General features: G+C 40.5%; 1 protein-coding gene across 3 annotated transcripts in view; it reads left to right on the forward strand.

Annotated features, from left to right (window-relative positions):
* Positions 1-18414, forward strand: part of strn (striatin, calmodulin binding protein) — an 86964-nt gene that overhangs the window by 47758 nt on the left and 20792 nt on the right. The window lies entirely within an intron of this gene.

The raw sequence follows: 18414 nt of genomic DNA on the forward strand, positions 1-18414 counted from the left end.
ACAATGAGGGATTGTTTTACTCCTAAGATATCTCTAGTAAAACACATTCTTGTCTATGTAATGCAGTCTTTGACTCATTTGTCAGCTCAAGCCATCTCCAGTGACCATACACCCAGATGAGCTGCAAGAAACTAGTGGAAACCATCTCTTTACAGAAACACAGGATTAAACACAACAGAAATGTCCTATTTAAGTATTAATTGCTAACTATTAATATCAAACAAACCAGGTAAATATGTGATGTTTCTATCATATTCCCCCATTTTGAGAATTCTCTCAACTTAACCTTTAAGGTTTAAAAATGTATTCCGTTTAGTGCCTAATGAACATGACCCTGGACAAGCATCATGATCCCACTGTGTATGAGGCATCGCCTATGGAATCTATGGTGTCATTAGCATAAACCTGCTATAGTTCCTGAGGTTTATTTACATTTTATTTAACCTTTATTTAACTAGGCAAGTCAGTTAAGAACAAATTCTTATTTACTTTGACAGTGGGATAACTGCCTTGTTCAGGGGTAGAACAACAGATTTTTACCTTGTCAGCTCGGGGATTCGATCTTCCAACCTTTCGGTTACTGGCCCAACACTCTAACCACTAGGCTACCTGCTGCCCCATTATAATTAAACATTTCAATTTGGTAATGAATATAAATCAAATAGATTAGGATCAGTTTCACTCTCGGGATCAGAGTTCACCCCTCCATTCACCAAGGCATGCTGAGAATAGTCTCAACATAGTACACAACTTCTTTACCAATGTCATCATTAGCATAAGAATAATAAAAACAATCGATCCATAAAACATGAATTGCTCCACTCATATAGTTTTTAACATACTAAAACTTACTCAAATCAATCATTCAGTTTCCAAATCATAATTCAAAACCCAATTAATTCTCAAACCAACATTTTGAATGGCCTTGCTCAGTGATTCACATTGATTCTAACACTCAAAATTAAAACCGTCAATTTAACATACATCAACACTGGCAGAATGTACATTTATATTACTAGACCATATATTAAACTAATACTTCTAGTATTAAGTTTCTCGTCAGGGTTATAATTGCAGGTCAGTATCTCAATGCATTCTTAGCCTAAATTTCTATAAATGTAGCAGTGTATAAACCTCAATCAACCTGATACCCCAAAATAACAATTTCAGACAAGTCTAAATCAATTACAGGCACAGTTGACCAACCCCCTTCCTATCCTGGCACTCAATCTTCTGGCATTTCTTCTTCAGATAGCTTCAACTGGATACTGTACACCAGTTTCTCGCACGGACTCGGTCTCTCGATAGAAGTGGTGCAGGACAGGGCCGTAGTGAACGCCATTTCTTGAGCCGATTAGAGGGGGTTTTGGTGTCCACACCCTGTTTGGTCAAATTCCCTTCCGTACATCAAGCTGCCATCTGTAGTCACAATCCATAATCTTGAGAAAGGACAGATCAAAAAAAATGTTTAAAGATAAAGTCGGAAGTTTACATACACCTTAGCCAAAAACATTTAAACTCCGTTTTTCAAAATTCCTGACATTTTAATCCTAGTAAAAAAATCCCTTTCTTGTGTCAGTTAGAATCACTGCTTTACTTTTAAGAATGTGAAATGTCAGAATAATAGTAGAGTGATTTATTTCAGCTTGTATTTCTTTCATCACATTCCCAGTGGGTCAGAAGTTTACATATACTCAATTCGTATTTGGTAGCATTGCCTTTTAAATTGTTTAACTTGGGTTTGTTAATTTTAACAAGAAATTTGTGGAGTGGTTGAAAAACGATTTGTAATGACTCCAACCTAAGTGTATGAAATCTTCCGACTTCAACTCTGGTTCAGTTCATTTCCGATTCAGGAAAGAAATCCAAACAAATGATCTACCGTATGACAAATTATTACTACTACCAATATTCTTTATCCAATGTTTAAAACACATGTACATAAAAAAAATACAAATAAATAACAGCACAAAAAATAACATCACATTCTGTTGAAACAATATTCCCATATTGGTTTATACTCCCCTTATCACAGGAAGTTATCCTGATCATCCAGCAGACCCAATCTGGTGAGATTTTCAAAACAGAACAAACAACGCAACAATACACTCATTCATATATCACTCGATGCATCCCTACATATCACTCAAGGTGTGTAAATTTCAATCCAAAAACCCCCAAAATGACTGGTAATTCCCCCATTTTGACACATGACTCGCCATAGTGACTCGCCATAAAAACAACATCACTGCAAATCAAATTGGAATTACTACCCTTAATAACAAAAAAATAAACATTTGTACCTATAACTTTATAGTACAAATAGACTAGAGACAGGTCTATCCTTCTCGTGGTCCTATTAGTTATAAAACTTATCCGTTATTATCAGTATTCAAATCAGTATTAAATATGACCTTTAAATCATCATCCAATCATCTCTCGGCTTTCCAGTGAGGGCGATCAAACCACACTAGAAAGTCAGGGCTGAGGTCATTCAAACCCTTCAAAGAAGTGTTTCTGTCTATATTAGATTAATTATGTAAAAACAGTCAAAACATTTCATACATTTCTATTTCCAGGTTCACAGTAAGTTTCTTCAAAACATTTTTTAATTATCAGAATAATTCACATGTTCAATTAAAACTCAAAAAATAAAAACTTTAGAAAATTCTGTGTATATGCATGTCCCATTTTAAGATACCCAAATAAAATAGATCACTCACAATAAATCAGACATAGTCGTTTTTAAAATGACAAACAAATATTCATAGCAAGCGTGTTGTGTGTGTGTGTGGGTCCCTGCAAACCCTATGGTAAAAACAGGCCAGGCCCTATTTAATTTAACTCCTCTTAACCACCGGATGCGGATACCTTTATCTATAAAACTGCTGAATTTCACTCACCCCTCTCCCAAGACATTTAAAAGTGAGAGAGAAATGTTTACCTCTTTTTCCTGGAAGCGAAAGTGTCTTTCTTTAGCATTCACTATACTAATATCATAATCAGCAACCCAAATGTTTTAACTACAAACAAAACATAATAAGTCCATTGTACTCCCTCAAATCATTAATCATTTGTTTTAACCTCTAGGGTATGTGGGACGCTAGCGTCCCATCTGGCCAACATCCAGTGAGATTGCAGAGCGCCAAATTCAAATACAGAAATACTAATTTATAAAAATTCAGAAAACAAAACGTATTTTACATTTAAAGATTAACTTCGTGGTTGGATTCACAAGGTGTCAGATTTTTTAAATGCTTTACGGCGAAAGCATACCTTACGATTATTTGAGAACATAGCCCAGTTGACAAATTATTACAAACAGTAACCAGCCAAGCAGAAGTTAATCCCTTACCTTGATTATCTTCATATGGTGGCACTCAGAAGACATTCATTTACTCAATAAATGTTCCTTTTGTTCGATAGTCTCTTTATATCCAAAAACCTGCGTGTTTTCTTCAGTAATCCACATGCTCAAACGCAGTCAAAACAGGCAGAAAAAAATCCAAATTGTATCCGTGAAGTTCATAGAAACATGTCAAACGATGTTTACATTCAATCCTCAGGTTGTTTTTTTAGCCTAAATGATCTATAATATTTAAACTGGACAATAACGTCGTCAATATAAAAGGTAAACAAGAAATGCACTCTCGGGATTGCGCATGAAAAAGCTCTGTGACACGTCAGGGTCCACTCATTCAGACTGGTCTTACTCCCTCATTTATAAGAATAAAAGCATGAAACAATTTCTAAAGACTGTTGACATCTAGTGGAAGGCATAGGAACTGCAAATTGAGTCCTAAGTCAATGGATACTGTAATAGCATTGAATAGAAAACTACAAAAAAAAAAAAATAATACTTCCTGAATGAATTATTCTCAGGTTTTCGCCTGCCAAATCAGTTCTGTTATGCTCACAGACACTATTTTAACAGTTTTGGAAAACTTTAGAGTGTTTTCTATCCAAATCTACCAGTTATATGCATATCATATCTTCTGGGCCTGAGTAGCAGGCCGTTTAATTTGGGCATGCTTTTCATCCAAAATTCCAAATGCTGCCCCCTACCCTAGAGAGGTTAATGTACCCCAATGTTTATGTGCGCTTCATTTAGCATGCAACGTATCTCGCCAACGAGTCTGACAATTCACTCCCATATTGTATTATTTTACTGGTCTCTCCATTCATAACCATGTAAACTTATCCTGGTGTCGTTACTAGACCAATGTCCAACAACATATGTGACAGCTGTTTCGCCATAGATTGTTCCTGTTACCACTCTAAATATAATACTTTTTTCTGTTGCAAATGTAGTGTGGTGGTTCATTTCTTTACTATCAAATGAGGAGACAAACTTATCACACAAGTCAGAGTTATACTTAATATTTAAACTAAATATTTAATCACAATTAATAAGGGAGCAGGTCAATACAACGCACACACATAAAGTGAATCGTTTGAGTGCTCTACGATAATGATGGCTGGTCATGGCTGGTCACGCTCAGAAGATTCGTTGAGAGCCCCGAGACAAAAGTACAAAGGTCTAGCCAAGATGCACCCCTTTCAACCTACAAGACGAACAACCGATATATAGAATGTGTCACAAGGTTAAGATATGTATGAAATATACCTATAATACATAGCAGACAGTATCTGCTGTGTCAACAGTTTTCATTGTGTCTGGCCAGTGTCTGGCCCTCCGACTCCAAACTGGAACCATCTCTCCCTGATACAGTATAGAACAGAAACATTAACTCACGCTCTGAAATGCTCTTTAGGTTTTATCACCCAAAAGACATCTTAAATCTCCTGTCAGTATTATTTCCCAGAGGGCCATCCTCAGTAGAACACACACAATATATAGAATACTCTATTCTGTTGCATAAAACAACCATTTCATGCCATAAAAGTATTATAACATAATCTTGCATTTTTTCCACCATAGTAGTCAATATCTCAGCGTAAGGAATCAATCATATTTGATCACAGGCATCTAATAAAAAGTTGTTTGAGACGTGGTCTCCACGTCTCCCTTAATTAACATAATACTGTATTGGACTTCCTTTTGTCCTGGAAGCAAGAATCCAATTCAAGACACATCAGATAATACCGTGTTCCATTAAGTGGAATCGACCCGTCTAAAATAAACAATCCCAGAGCCCCTTTCCAGTAATCCTATCAATTTAACCTGTTGCATTAATTTAGTATAATAGAAAACTGTTCAACAAATGTAGAACCTTCAAAAAGTTGGTGCTGTCTTATCAGCTTAATATTCAATACTTATTTCAATCTACTTTAATTACTTTCCATGTAATGGAAACAGATGATCATTATAGAATACATTAACTTCCTGCTCAAATTCACTGGTGTCACCAAAACTACAAAACCAAGAAACAATCATCAGAAACAGTCAAAGAATGTTACTCATACCTCTACTTCAAATGTGCCACTGCCTGCTCACTTTCAACCACAGCTAATTTGTTTTATGATCTCAAGGCTCAATCCCTCTACTCCTCATTTAACCTTGTACCTTTTTATTACTAAAATGTCACCTCATTAGAGTGCTATAAAACCCCCACTAATAACCTACAGTGGCTTGCGAAAGTATTCACCCCCCAACCCCCTTGGCATTTTTTCTTATTTTGTTGCCTAACAACCTGGAATTAAAATGGATATTTGGGGGGGTTGTATGATTTGATTTACACAACATGCCTACCACTTTGAAGATGCAAAATATATTTTATTGTGAAACAAACAAGAAATAAGACAACAAAAATGAACTTGAGTGTGCATAACTATTCACCCCCCCAAAGTCGATACTTTGTACAGCCACATTTTGCAGCAATTACAGCTGGAAGTCTCTTGGGGTATGTCTCTCTAATCTTGGCACATCTAGCCACTGGGATTTCTTCAAGGCAAAACTGCTTCAGCTCCTTCAGGTTGGATGGGTTCCGCTGGTGAACAGCAATCTTTAATTCATACCACAGATTCTCAATTTGATTAAGGTCTGTTCTTTGACTATTCCAAGACATTAAAATGTTTCCCCTTAAACCACTTGAGTGTTGCTTTAGCAGTATCAAATCTCTGCAAGACTGAAACGGGTTTCCTTCAAGAATTTCCCTGTATTTAGCGCCATCCAATCATTCCTTCAAGTCTGACCAGTTTTCCAGTCCCTGTTGATGAAAAACATGGATGGTATTCTCGGGGTTATGAGAGGTGTTAGGTTTGTGCCAGACATTGTATTTTCCTTAATGGCCAAATAGCTCAATTTTAGTCTCATCTCACCAGAGTACCTTCTTCCATATGTTTGGGGAGTCTCCCACATGCCTTTTGGTGAACACCAAATGTGTTTGCTTATTTTTTTTATTTTAAGCAAAGGCTTTTTTCTGGCCACTCTTCCGTAAAGCCCAGCACTGTGGAGTGTACGGCTTAAAGTTGTCCTATGGATAGATACTCCAATCTCCGCTGTGGAGCTTTGCAGCTCCTTCAGGGTTATCTTTGGTCTCTTTGTTGCCTCTCTGATTAATGTGTGATCCTTGAGTTTTGGTGGGTGGCCCTCTCTTGGCAGGTTTGTTGTGGTGCCTTATTCTTTTCATCTTTTAATAAAATCAAATCAAATTTTATTTGTCACATACACATGGTTAGCAGATGTTAATGCGAGTGTAGCGAAATGCTTGTGCTTCTAGTTCCGACAATGCAGTAATAACCAACAAGTAATCTAGCTAACAATTCCAAAACTACTACCTTATAGACACAAGTGTAAGGGGATAAAGAATATGTACATAAAGATATATGAATGAGTGATGGTACAGAGCAGCATAAGCAAGATACAGTAGATGGTATTGAGTGCAGTATATACATATGAGATGAGTATGTAAACAAAGTGGCATAGTTAAAGTGGCTAGTGATACATGAATTACATAAAGATGCAGTAGATGATATAGAGTACAGTATATACATATACATATGAGATGAATAATGTAGGGTATGTAAACATTATATTAGGTAGCATTGTTTAAAGTGGCTAGTGATATATTTTACATCATTTCCCATCAATTCCCAAATTTTAAAGTGGCTGGAGTTGAGTCAGTGTGTTGGCAGCAGCCACTCAATGTTAGTGGTGGCTGTTTAACAGTCTGATGGCCTTGAGATAGAAGCTGTTTTTCAGTCTCTCGGTCCCAGCTTTGATGCACCTGTACTGACCTCGCCTTCTGGATGATAGCGGGGTGAACAGGCAGTGGCTCGGGTGGTTGTTGTCCTTGATGATCTTTATGGCCTTCCTATGACATCGGGTGGTGTAGGTGTCCTGGAGGGCAGGTAGTTTGCCCCCGGTGATGCGTTGTGCAGACCTCACTACCCTCTGGAGAGCCTTACGGTTGTGGGCGGAGCAGTTGCCGTACCAGGCGGTGATACAGCCCGACAGGATGCTCTCGATTGTGCATCTGTAGAAGTTTGTGAGTGCTTTTGGTGACAAGCCAAATTTCTTCAGCCTCCTGAGGTTGAAGAGGCGCTGCTGCGCCTTCTTCACGATGCTGTCTGTGTGGGTGGACCAATTCAGTTTGTCTGTGATGTGTACGCCGAGGAACTTAAAACTTACTACCCTCTCCACTACTGTTCCATCGATGTGGATAGGGGGGGTGTTCCCTCTGCTGTTTCCTGAAGTCCACAATCATCTCCTTAGTTTTGTTGACGTTGAGTGTGAGGTTATTTTCCTGACACCACACTCCGAGGGCCCTCACCTCCTCCCTGTAGGCCGTCTCGTCGTTGTTGGTAATCAAGCCTACCACTGTTGTGTCGTCCGCAAACTTGATGATTGAGTTGGAGGCGTGCATGGCCACGCAGTCATGGGTGAACAGGGAGTACAGGAGAGGGCTCAGAACGCACCCTTGTGGGGCCCCAGTGTTGAGGATCAGCGGGGTGGAAATGTTGTTGCCTACCCTCACCACCTGGGGGCGGCACGTCAGGAAGTCCAGTACCCAGTTGCACAGGGCGGGGTCAAGACCCAGGGTCTCGAGCTTGATGACGAGCTTGGAGGGCACTATGGTGTTAAATGCCAAGCTGTAGTCGATGAACAGCATTCTCACATAGGTATTCCTCTTGTCCAGATGGGTTAGGGCAGTGTGGTTGAGATTGCATCGTCTGTGGACCTCTTTGGGCGGTAAGCAAATTGGAGTGGGTCTAGGGTGTCAGGTATGGTGGAGGTGATATGGTCCTTGACTAGTCTCTCAAAGCACTTCATGATGACGGAAGTGAGTGCTACGGGGCGGTAGTCGTTTAGCTCAGTTACCTTAGCTTTCTTGGGAAAGGGAACAATGGTGGCCCTCTTGAAGCATGTGGGAACAACAGACTGGGATAGGGATTGATTGAATATGTCCGTAAACACACCAGCCAGCTGGTCTGCGCATGCTCTGAGGGCACGGCTGGGGATGCCGTCTGGGCCTGCAGCCTTGCAAGGGTTAACACGTTTAAATGTTTTCCTCACGTCGGCTGCAGTGAAGGAGAGTCCGCATGTTTTAGTTGCGGGCCGTGTCAGTGGCACTGTATTGTCCTCAAAACGGGCAAAAAAGTGATTTAGTCTGCCTGGGAGCAAGACATCCTGGTCCGTAACGGGGCTGGTTTTCTTTTTGTAATCCGTGATTGACTGTAGACCCTGCCACATACCTCTTGTGTCTGAGCCGTTGAATTGAGATTCTACTTTGTCTCTATACTGACGCTTAGCTTGTTTGATTGCCTTGCGGAGGGAATAGTTACACTGTTTGTATTCGGTCATGTTTCCGGTCACCTTGCCCTGATTAAAAGCAGTGGTTCGGGCTTTCAGTTTCACGCGAATGCTGCCATCAATCCGCGGTTTCTGGTTTGGGAATGTTTTAATCGTTGCTATGGGAACGACATCTTCAACGCACGTTCTAATGAACTCGCTCACCGAATCAGCGTATTCGTCAATGTTGTTGTCTGACGCAATACGAAACATATCCCAGTCCACGTGATGGAAGCAGTCTGGAGTGTGGAATCAGATTGGTCGGACCGGCGTTGAACATACCTCAACAGGGAGCTTCTTGTTTTAGTTTCTGTCTGTAGGCAGGGATCAACAAAATGGAGTCGTGGTCAGCTTTTCCGAAAGGAGGGCGGGGCAGGGCCTTATATGCGTCGCGGAAGTTAGAATAGCAGTGATCCAAGGTTTTTCCAGCCCTGGTTGCGCAATCGATATGCTGATCAAATTTAGGGAGTCTTGTTTTCAGATTAGCCTTGTTAAAATCCCCACCTACAATGAATGCAGCCTCCAGATAAATGGATTCCAGTTTGCAAAGAGTCAATAATGGATTTAATGGTGCTCCATAGGATGTTCAAAGTTTCTGATATTTTTTTATATGATATTCTTTTATAACCCAACCCTGATCTGTCCTTCTGTCCTTCTCCACAGCTTTGTCGCTGACCTGTTTGGGGAGCTCCTCCTTCCTCCTTATCAATATTACTAAACAAAATGAATACCAACCTCTGCTTCACACTCATTAAACATCTGTTATTTTAAGATGAACTTGTAATGCCCAAATGTAAACATACATCAGCCAATTCTTAAGGAAAAAACATAAAGGTGGGCACAATACTATAGCCTCTTACCACCCCAAACTTTGATCCATTGCTGTTGTAGCCTTGTATTATTAATTTCCCGGACCTTTATGGGAATAATGCTCCACACGTATCCTCAACGGTTCCTAGACTTCCAGATATTATAGATTTGCAGCTATTTTCTAAAATAACATCTAGCACTTAATAATACCACCCCCTGATATTCTATGATGGGCAGTGTTGAACGGACCCCAAGATAACGCTACATATCTTATCTTAATGTAAGATTAACACTTATTTCTGCCCTCACACACTCTAATTCACATTCACACAGTACTGTTCCCAAAACATACTTCCCTCACACACACTCGTATCACATTCACAGAAAACACAAACAAAAAAACACAGAGGGGAATGAGACAGACGAGGAAAACGATCAAAACACCTAAAAATAGTAACCCGGGGCATACCTGTTAACACACTAAAAAACACATAACTAACACAACACGTTCTAATTAGACTTCGCCAGGGCCAGTGTTCTTTCAGGTGTCACTGGACGCAGGTCCCTCGTCTAATAGAACTCCGCCAGCACTAGTGCCCCTGCAGGGTGTCACCAGGCTCTGGTCCCTCGTTCCCACAAGCCTCACCAGTCCTACTGTGATCAATTCAGTACTACGGGCTGGACTTTTGGTTGCCCTCAACTGGCTATTTAATAACCATTCCCAAGGATACCTCACTTAAGAACATTCTTATCAACGCAACTCAGTCCTGCTAGTTACCTAAGCTGTGGCCCTCGTAAGGAAGAACTCGCTCTGAGCGTACCCTCAACAGGGGCTTTTATTTATTAATTATTATTTTTTGCTTATTGATACATTGACCAAGCCAACCTCTCTCCGAACTCTGGTATCCACCCATGCCCACTACCTTTCAGATCATAGGAGGGTACAGCTGCTCAATAATGAGTGTGGTTTTTCCCTGAGATCCCAATTTCTGATCCCCTGTGCACAGTTTACCCAGATCTTCAGGAGCAGTTGAAGTTGCAGAGATCCCATCCTCATCGCTAAAAATGGTGTGGAAATTCAGTACTGAGAGAGACTTGGTCATTTCTTCAAACAATCATCTTTATTTAGTATTGATTAATTATTGCAATAATGAGGCTGGTCGACACCCTCCACACTCTTAAGTGTTGGACCGAGTTAACCTAACCTTTACACAAATGCAGAGTTCTATATATAGCTGACACTAACAATGCTCAGTTAGGGTTGGTTCAACCCCCCTCATGCAGACCAAGGAGCATCATAAGCCACTCTGGGTTCATCCTGTCGTTATCTCCACATGGGTTGTTGTCTTATCCCCAATCTGGCTTAGTTTCCCAGATGCAAGGATTATTTTGAGACAATGTTCTACTCCTTAACTATCTCTAGTAAAACACATTGTCTCTGTAATGCAGTCATTTACTCATTTGTCAGCTCAAGCCATCTCCAGTGACCATACGCCCAGATTATCTGCAGGGAACTAGAGTGGAAACCAGCTCTTTACAGAAACACAGAATTAAACAGAACAGAAATGTCCTATTTGTTAAGTATTAATTGCTAACTATTAATATCAAACAAACCAGGTAAATATGTAATGTTTCTGTAACAGTGCGGGTGCATGCATGCATGCGTGTGTGTGCGTGCATGCATAGGAGTGAGACATATAGAGAAAAAGGAATAAACAGACAATACTGTGATGGAGCAATGAGAGAAGTGTGTGTGTCTTTGCTCATCCATTGCAGAATCATCCACTTGTATTATTCCAGCTATCCACACACAGTACAATCTATGGAATGTACAGACTAGGGTTAGCACTGCAACTCCTAACACAGTAACTACACACACACACAATCCTCTATCTAGCTCTCTCTGCTATGCCTTTTCATGATTCACACAACTCGTAGAGCACACCAACAGCAGCAGCACACATGGCGTGGCCACATCTCGGTTCCACATGTCGGAGCACTGTTACACACAGACACTCACATACAGCACAGCAGATAGTCCACGCAGCCCCCAACCCTAATCTCATCTCGCCAGCCCACGCTATGTAACAGGGTTCTTCTTGTCGATATTTCTCCGGTCTCACTGACATGGGCTGCAGAACAAACCGTGTACAGTCGTGGCCAGAAGTTTTGAGAATGACACAAATATTAATTTCCACAAAGTTTGCTGCTAGATATTTTTGTCAGATCTTACTATGGAATACTGAAGTATAATTACAAGCATTTCATAAGTGTCAAAGGCTTTTTTATTGACAATTACATGAAGTTGATGCAAAAAGTCAATATTTGCAGTATTGACCCTTCTTATTCAAGACCTCTGCAATCTGCCCTGGCATGCTGTCAATTAACTTCTGGACCACATCCTGACTTACGGCAGCCCATTCTTGCATAATCAATGCTTGGAGTTTGTCAGAATTTGTGGGGTTTTGTTTGTCCACCCTCCTCTTGAGGCTTAACCACAAGTTCTCAAGGTCTGGGGAGTTTCCTGGCCATGGACCCAAAATATCCATGTTTTGTTCCCCGAGCCACTTAGTTATCACTTTTGCCTTATGGCAAGGTGCTCCATCATGCTGGAAAAGGCATGTTCGTCACCAAACTGTTCCTGGATGGTTGGGAGAAGTTGCTCTCGGAGGATGTGTTTGTACCATTCTTTATCCAGGCTGTGTTTTTAGGCAAAATTGTGAGTGAGCCCACTCCCTTGGCTGAGAAGCAACCCCACACATGAATGGTCTCAGGATGCTTTACTGTTGGCATGACACAGGACTGATGATAGCGCTCACCTTGTCTACTCCGGACAAGCTTTTTCCGGATGCCCCAAACAATCGGAAAGGGGATTCCTCAGTGAAAATGACTTTACACCAGTCCTCAGCAGTCCAATCCCTGTACCTTTTGCAGAATATCAGTCTGTCCCTGATGTTTTTCCTGGCGAGAAGTGGCTTCTTTGCTACCCTCCTTGACACCAGGCCATCCTCCAAAAGTCTTCGCCTCACTGTGCGTGCAGATGCACTTACAGTGCCTTGCGAAAGTATTCGGCCCTCTTGAACTTTGCGACCTTTTGCCACATTTCAGGCTTCAAACATAAAGATATAAAACTGTATTTTTTTGTGAAGAATCAACAACAAGTGGGACACAATCATGAAGTGGAACGACATTTATTGGATATTTCAAACTTTTTTAACAAATCAAAAACTGAAAAATTGGGCGTGCAAAATTATTCAGCCCCCTTAAGTTAATACTTTGTAGCGCCACCTTTTGCTGCGATTACAGCTGTAAGTCGCTTGGGGTATGTCTCTATCAGTTTTGCACATCGAGAGACTGACATTTTTTCCCATTCCTCCTTGCAAAACAGCTCGAGCTCAGTGAGGTTGGATGGAGAGCATTTGTGAACAGCAGTTTTCAGTTCTTTCCACAGATTCTCGATTGGATTCAGGTCTGGACTTTGACTTGGCCCTTCTAACACCTTGATATGTTTATTTTTGAACCATTCCATTGTAGATGTTGCTTTATGTTTTGGATCATTGTCTTGTTGGAAGACAAATCTCCGTCCCAGTCTCAGGTCTTTTGCAGACTCCATCAGGTTTTCTTCCAGAATGGTCCTGTATTTGGCTCCATCCATCTTCCCATCAATTTTAACCATCTTCCCTGTCCCTGCTGAAGAAAAGCAGGCCCAAATCATGATGCTGCCACCACCATGTTTGACAGTGGGCATGGTGTGTTCAGGGTGATGAGCTGTGTTGCTTTTACGCCAAACATAACGTTTTGCATTGTTGCCAAAAAGTTCAATTTTGGTTTCATCTGACCAGAGCACCTTCTTCCACATGTTTGGTGTGTCTCCCAAGTGGCTTGTGGCAAATTTTAAACAACACTTTTGATGGATATCTTTAAGAAATGGCTTTCTTCTTGCCACTCTTCCATAAAGGCCAGATTTGTGCAATATACGACTGATTGTTGTCCTATGGACAGAGTCTCCCACCTCAGCTGTAGATCTCTGCAGTTCATCCAGAGTGATCATGGGCCTCTTGGCTGCATCTCTGATCAGTCTTCTCCTTGTATGAGCTGAAAGTTTAGAGGGACGGCGAGGTCTTGGTAGATTTGCAGTGGTCTGATACTCCTTCCATTTCAATATTATCGCTTGCACAGTGCTCCTTGGGATGTTTAACGCTTGGGAAATATTTTTGTATCCAAATCCGGCTTTAAACTTCTTCACAACAGTATCTCGGACCTGCCTGGTGTGTTCCTTGTTCTTCATGATGCTCTCTGCGCTTTTAACGGACCTCTGAGACTATCACAGTGCAGGTGCATTTATACGGAGACTTGATTACACACAGGTGGATTGTATTTATCATCATTAGTCATTTAGGTCAACATTGGATCATTCAGAGATCCTCACTGAACTTCTGGAGAGAGTTTGCTGCACTGAAAGTAAAGGGGCTGAATAATTTTGCACGCCCAATTTTTCAGTTTTTGATTTGTTAAAAAAGTTTGAAATATCCAATAAATGTCGTTCCACTTCATGATTGTGTCCCACTTGTTGTTGATTCTTCACAAAAAAATACAGTTTTATATCTTTATGTTTGAAGCCTGAAATGTGGCAAAAGGTCGCAAAGTTCAAGGGGGCCGAATACTTTCGCAAGGCACTGTGTACACCTGCCTGCTGCTATTCCTGAGCAAGCTCTGTACTGATGGTGCCCCGATCCCGCAGCTGAATCAACTTTAGGAGACAGTCCTGGCGCTTGCTGGACTTTCTTGGGCGCCCTGAAGCCTTTATCACAACTATTGAACCGCTCTCCTTGAAGTTCTTGATGATCTGTTAAAATGTTTGATTTAGGTGCAATCTTACTGGCAGCAATATCCTTGCATGTGAAGCCCTTTTTGTGCAAAGCAATGATGACGTCACGTGTTTCCTTGCAGGTAACCATGATTGACAGAGGGAGAACAATGATTCCAAGCACCACCCTCCTTTTGTAGCTTCCAGTCTGTTATTCAAACTCAATCAGTATGACAGAGTGATCTCCAGCCTTGTCCTCGTCAACACTCACACCTGTGTTAACGAGAGAATCACTGACATGATGTCAGCTGGTCCTTTTGTGGCAGGGCTGAAATGCAGTGGAAATGTTTTTGGGGGATTCAGATCATTTGCATGGCAAAGAGGGACTTTGCAATTAATTGCAATTCATCTGATCACTCTTCATAACATTCTGGAGTATAATTGCCATCATACAAACTGAGGCAGCAGACTTTGAAAATTAATATTTGTGTCATTCTCAAAACTTTTGGCCACGACTGTGTGTGTGTGTGTGTGTGTGTGTGTATACAGTGGGGCAAAAAAGTATTTAGTCAGCCACCAATTGTGCAAGTTCTCCCACTTAAAAATATGAGAGAGGCCTGTAATTTTCATCATAGGTGCATTTCAACTATGACAGACAAAATTAGAAAAAAAATCCAGAAACTCACATTGTAGGATTTTTAATGAATTTATTTGCAAATTATGGTGGAAAATAAGTATTTGGTCAATAACAAAAGTTTAACTCAATACTTTGTTATATACCCTTTGTTGGCAATGACAGAGGTCAAGCGTTTTCTGTAAGTCTTCACAAGGTTTTCACACACTGTTGCTGGTATTTTGGCCCATTCCTCCATGCAGATCTCCTCTAGAGCAGTGATGTTTTTGGGCTGTTGCTGGGCAACACGGACGTTCAACTCCCTCCAAAATATTTTCTATGGGGTTGAGATCTGGAGACTGGCTAGGCCACTCCAGGACCTTGAAATGCTTCTTACATGCTGAAAGACCGAGCCACGTTTCATCTTCAATGCCCTTGCTGGTGGAAGGAGGTTTTCACTCAAAATCTCACGATACATGGCCCCATTCATTCTTTCCTTTACACGGATCAGTCGTCCTGGTCGCTTTGCAGAAAAACAGCCCCAAAGCATGATGTTTCCACCCCCATGCTTCACAGTAGGTATGGTGTTCTTTGGATGCAACTCAGCATTCTTTGTCCTCCAAACACGACGAGTTGAGTTTTTACCAAAAAGTTATATTTTGATTTCATCTGACCATATGACATTCTCCCAATCTTCTTCTGGATCATCCAAATGCTCTCTAGCAAACTTCAGACTGGCCTGGACATGTACTGGCTTAAGCAGAGGAACACGTCTGTCACTGCAGGATTTGAGTCCCTGGTGGCGTAGTGTGTTACTGATGGTAGGCTTTGTTACTTTGGTCCCAGCTCTCTGCAGGTCATTCACTAGGTCCCCCCGTGTGGTTCTGGGATTTTTGCTCACCGTTCTTGGGATCATTTTGACCCGAGGGACTCGAGGGAGATTATCAGTGGTCTTATATGTCTTCCATTTCCTAATAATTGCTCCCACTGTTGATTTCGTCAAACCACTCTACTTACCTATTGCAGGTTCAGTTTTCCCAGCCTGGTGCAGGTCTGCAATTTAGTTTCTGGTGTCCTTTGACAGCTCTTTGGTCTTGGCCATAGTGGAGTTTGGAGTGTGACTGTTTGAGGTTGTGGACAGGTGTCTTTTATACTGATAACAAGTTCAAACAGGTGCCATTAATACAGGTAACGAGTGGAGGACAGTGGAGCCTCTTAAAGAAGAAGTTACAGGTCTGTGAGAGCCAGAAATCTTGCTTGTTTGTAGGTGACCAAATACTTATTTTCCACCATAATTTGCAAATAAATTCATTAAAAATCCTACAATGTGATTTTCTGGATTTTCTTTTCTCGTTTTATCTGTCATAGTTGAAGTGTACCTATGATGAAAATTACAGGCCTCATCTTTTTAAGTGGGAGAACTTGCACAATTGATGGCTGACTAAATCCTTTTTCCCCGTATGTATGTATGTATGTATGTATGTATGTATTATTTATATATATATGTATATATATGTGTGTATGTATGTATGTATGTATGTATGTATATATATATATATATATAATACATACATATATATACATACATACATGTGTGTGTGTGTGTATGTGTGTGTATGTGTGTGTGTGTGTGTGTGTGTGTGTGTGTGTGTGTGTGTGTGTGTGTGTGTTATATATATATATGTATGTGTTATATATATATATATGTATGTGTTATATATATATATATGTATGTGTTATATATATATATGTATGTATTATATATATATATGTATGTATTATATATATATGTATGTATTTTATATATATATGTATGTATTTTATATATATATGTATGTATTTTATATATATATGTATGTATTTTATATATATATGTATGTATTATATATATATATATTTTTTTTTTTATGTATTATTTATATATAATATATAAAATCTGTGTGTGTGTGTATGTGTGTCAAAATGGCAACCAAGCCCTCAAATGGGATAAGAGAGAGGATGTGTGTGTGTATATATCTTTGTGTGTATGTTGTATCTGTCTGCTTGTGTGTGTTGCAAACAGTGACATGAGCGGCAGCTACAGGCAGGCACTGAACCACTCAAGGGACAGGGTCCCTCACTCCCCCCATCAGAACCATGAACTCACTGAACCTTACCTGACAGAGAGAAGAGAGAAAGAATAGGGGGGGGGGGAATAGAGAAGAGCGATGGGAAGAGGGCAGAGCAGGGAATCATGGAGTGCAGCTAGTCTAAAGACAGTTAAAATAATAAAATAGACTAAGTAAAGTTCAGACACTTGATCAGAGTCCAGCATTCATTGTTACACGTATTCTTGACTTCTATCACTAAAATATTTGACGTTTTCTCAACAATTGAACTTAAACTTGTTTTAATATTAAATACGAGGTATTGGCTCATTTGCGTTCCTCTGTGCATGTTATGAGCAGTTTTACCCATTGAGAAGTTGCACATAGCTCCAATACCTACAGCATTTAAGGCCTTATGTTAGCAAGAATATGTGCTTATTGCCAAAATAGATCAAGCAATAAATCTGGGCACTAAATTGTATTATCCTTGGATGACGTGCTTGGATGAAGGAATGTGAATGCAGCGTCTCATTGAGAGGAAGTGTGTGTGTTGTGTGTGTATTGTCTCTGGTGTGTGTCTGTGTAACGAAGCACAGTGCCCGAGACAGAGATGGTGTTAGCCCATGAATGGAGGATTGTGTCAGGGCATTCAGGGCTCCTGCAACTGAAGAGGCTGGTACAGCAAGAGACGGAGAGGAACTTTTTTTCTCCCCCCCCCCCCCCCCCCCCCCCCCCTTCCCTCGTTCTGTTAAAGCTTGCACAAGACGCTGTTTTATCAAAACCTCCGACCTTGGAGCATCAGCATCAAAACTTAAGCGCGTCTTGAAGGAATCAGGATAGAAGGGTGTCATCTTGATTTTGGTTTTACCTACCAAGTGAGGTATGTTGTGGTTTTGGAGAGCTTTAATGAAATGTTGCATTTGATCTTATTAAGTTGTTGTTTGTAAGTTGGCTTAAGATTCTATTCATGTGTGGTTTTAATTGGTTCCATTATCCAATACTGTTTCATTCCCTTGTTGTGCAGTGACTGAAAACTGATTTTTTTTTCTTGCTCGGAGGGGAATAGTTTCAGTCAATTGCTTTCTTTGGACACTATGGTATATAAAGGAACATGTTTGTTTTCTTCAGAAATTGTATCGAATAAAGTAGGCCATATTGATTAGTTCTAGCTTGTTTGCCTTTAACAAAACTTTATTTTCTCCAGGATTTTGTCTTTGTTGTCTAATCCAGTACATCTGGCTCCTGAAATGGTCAATGTCCTGCTCTATTCCGTCTGACTAACACACCAGGAACTCCACTTTAAATACAGTTAACTCCAAATAACTACTTAAATATTAATGAA

This window comes from Oncorhynchus mykiss, chromosome 17, assembly GCF_013265735.2.
Source record: "Oncorhynchus mykiss isolate Arlee chromosome 17, USDA_OmykA_1.1, whole genome shotgun sequence".
Taxonomy (NCBI): domain Eukaryota; kingdom Metazoa; phylum Chordata; class Actinopteri; order Salmoniformes; family Salmonidae; genus Oncorhynchus; species Oncorhynchus mykiss.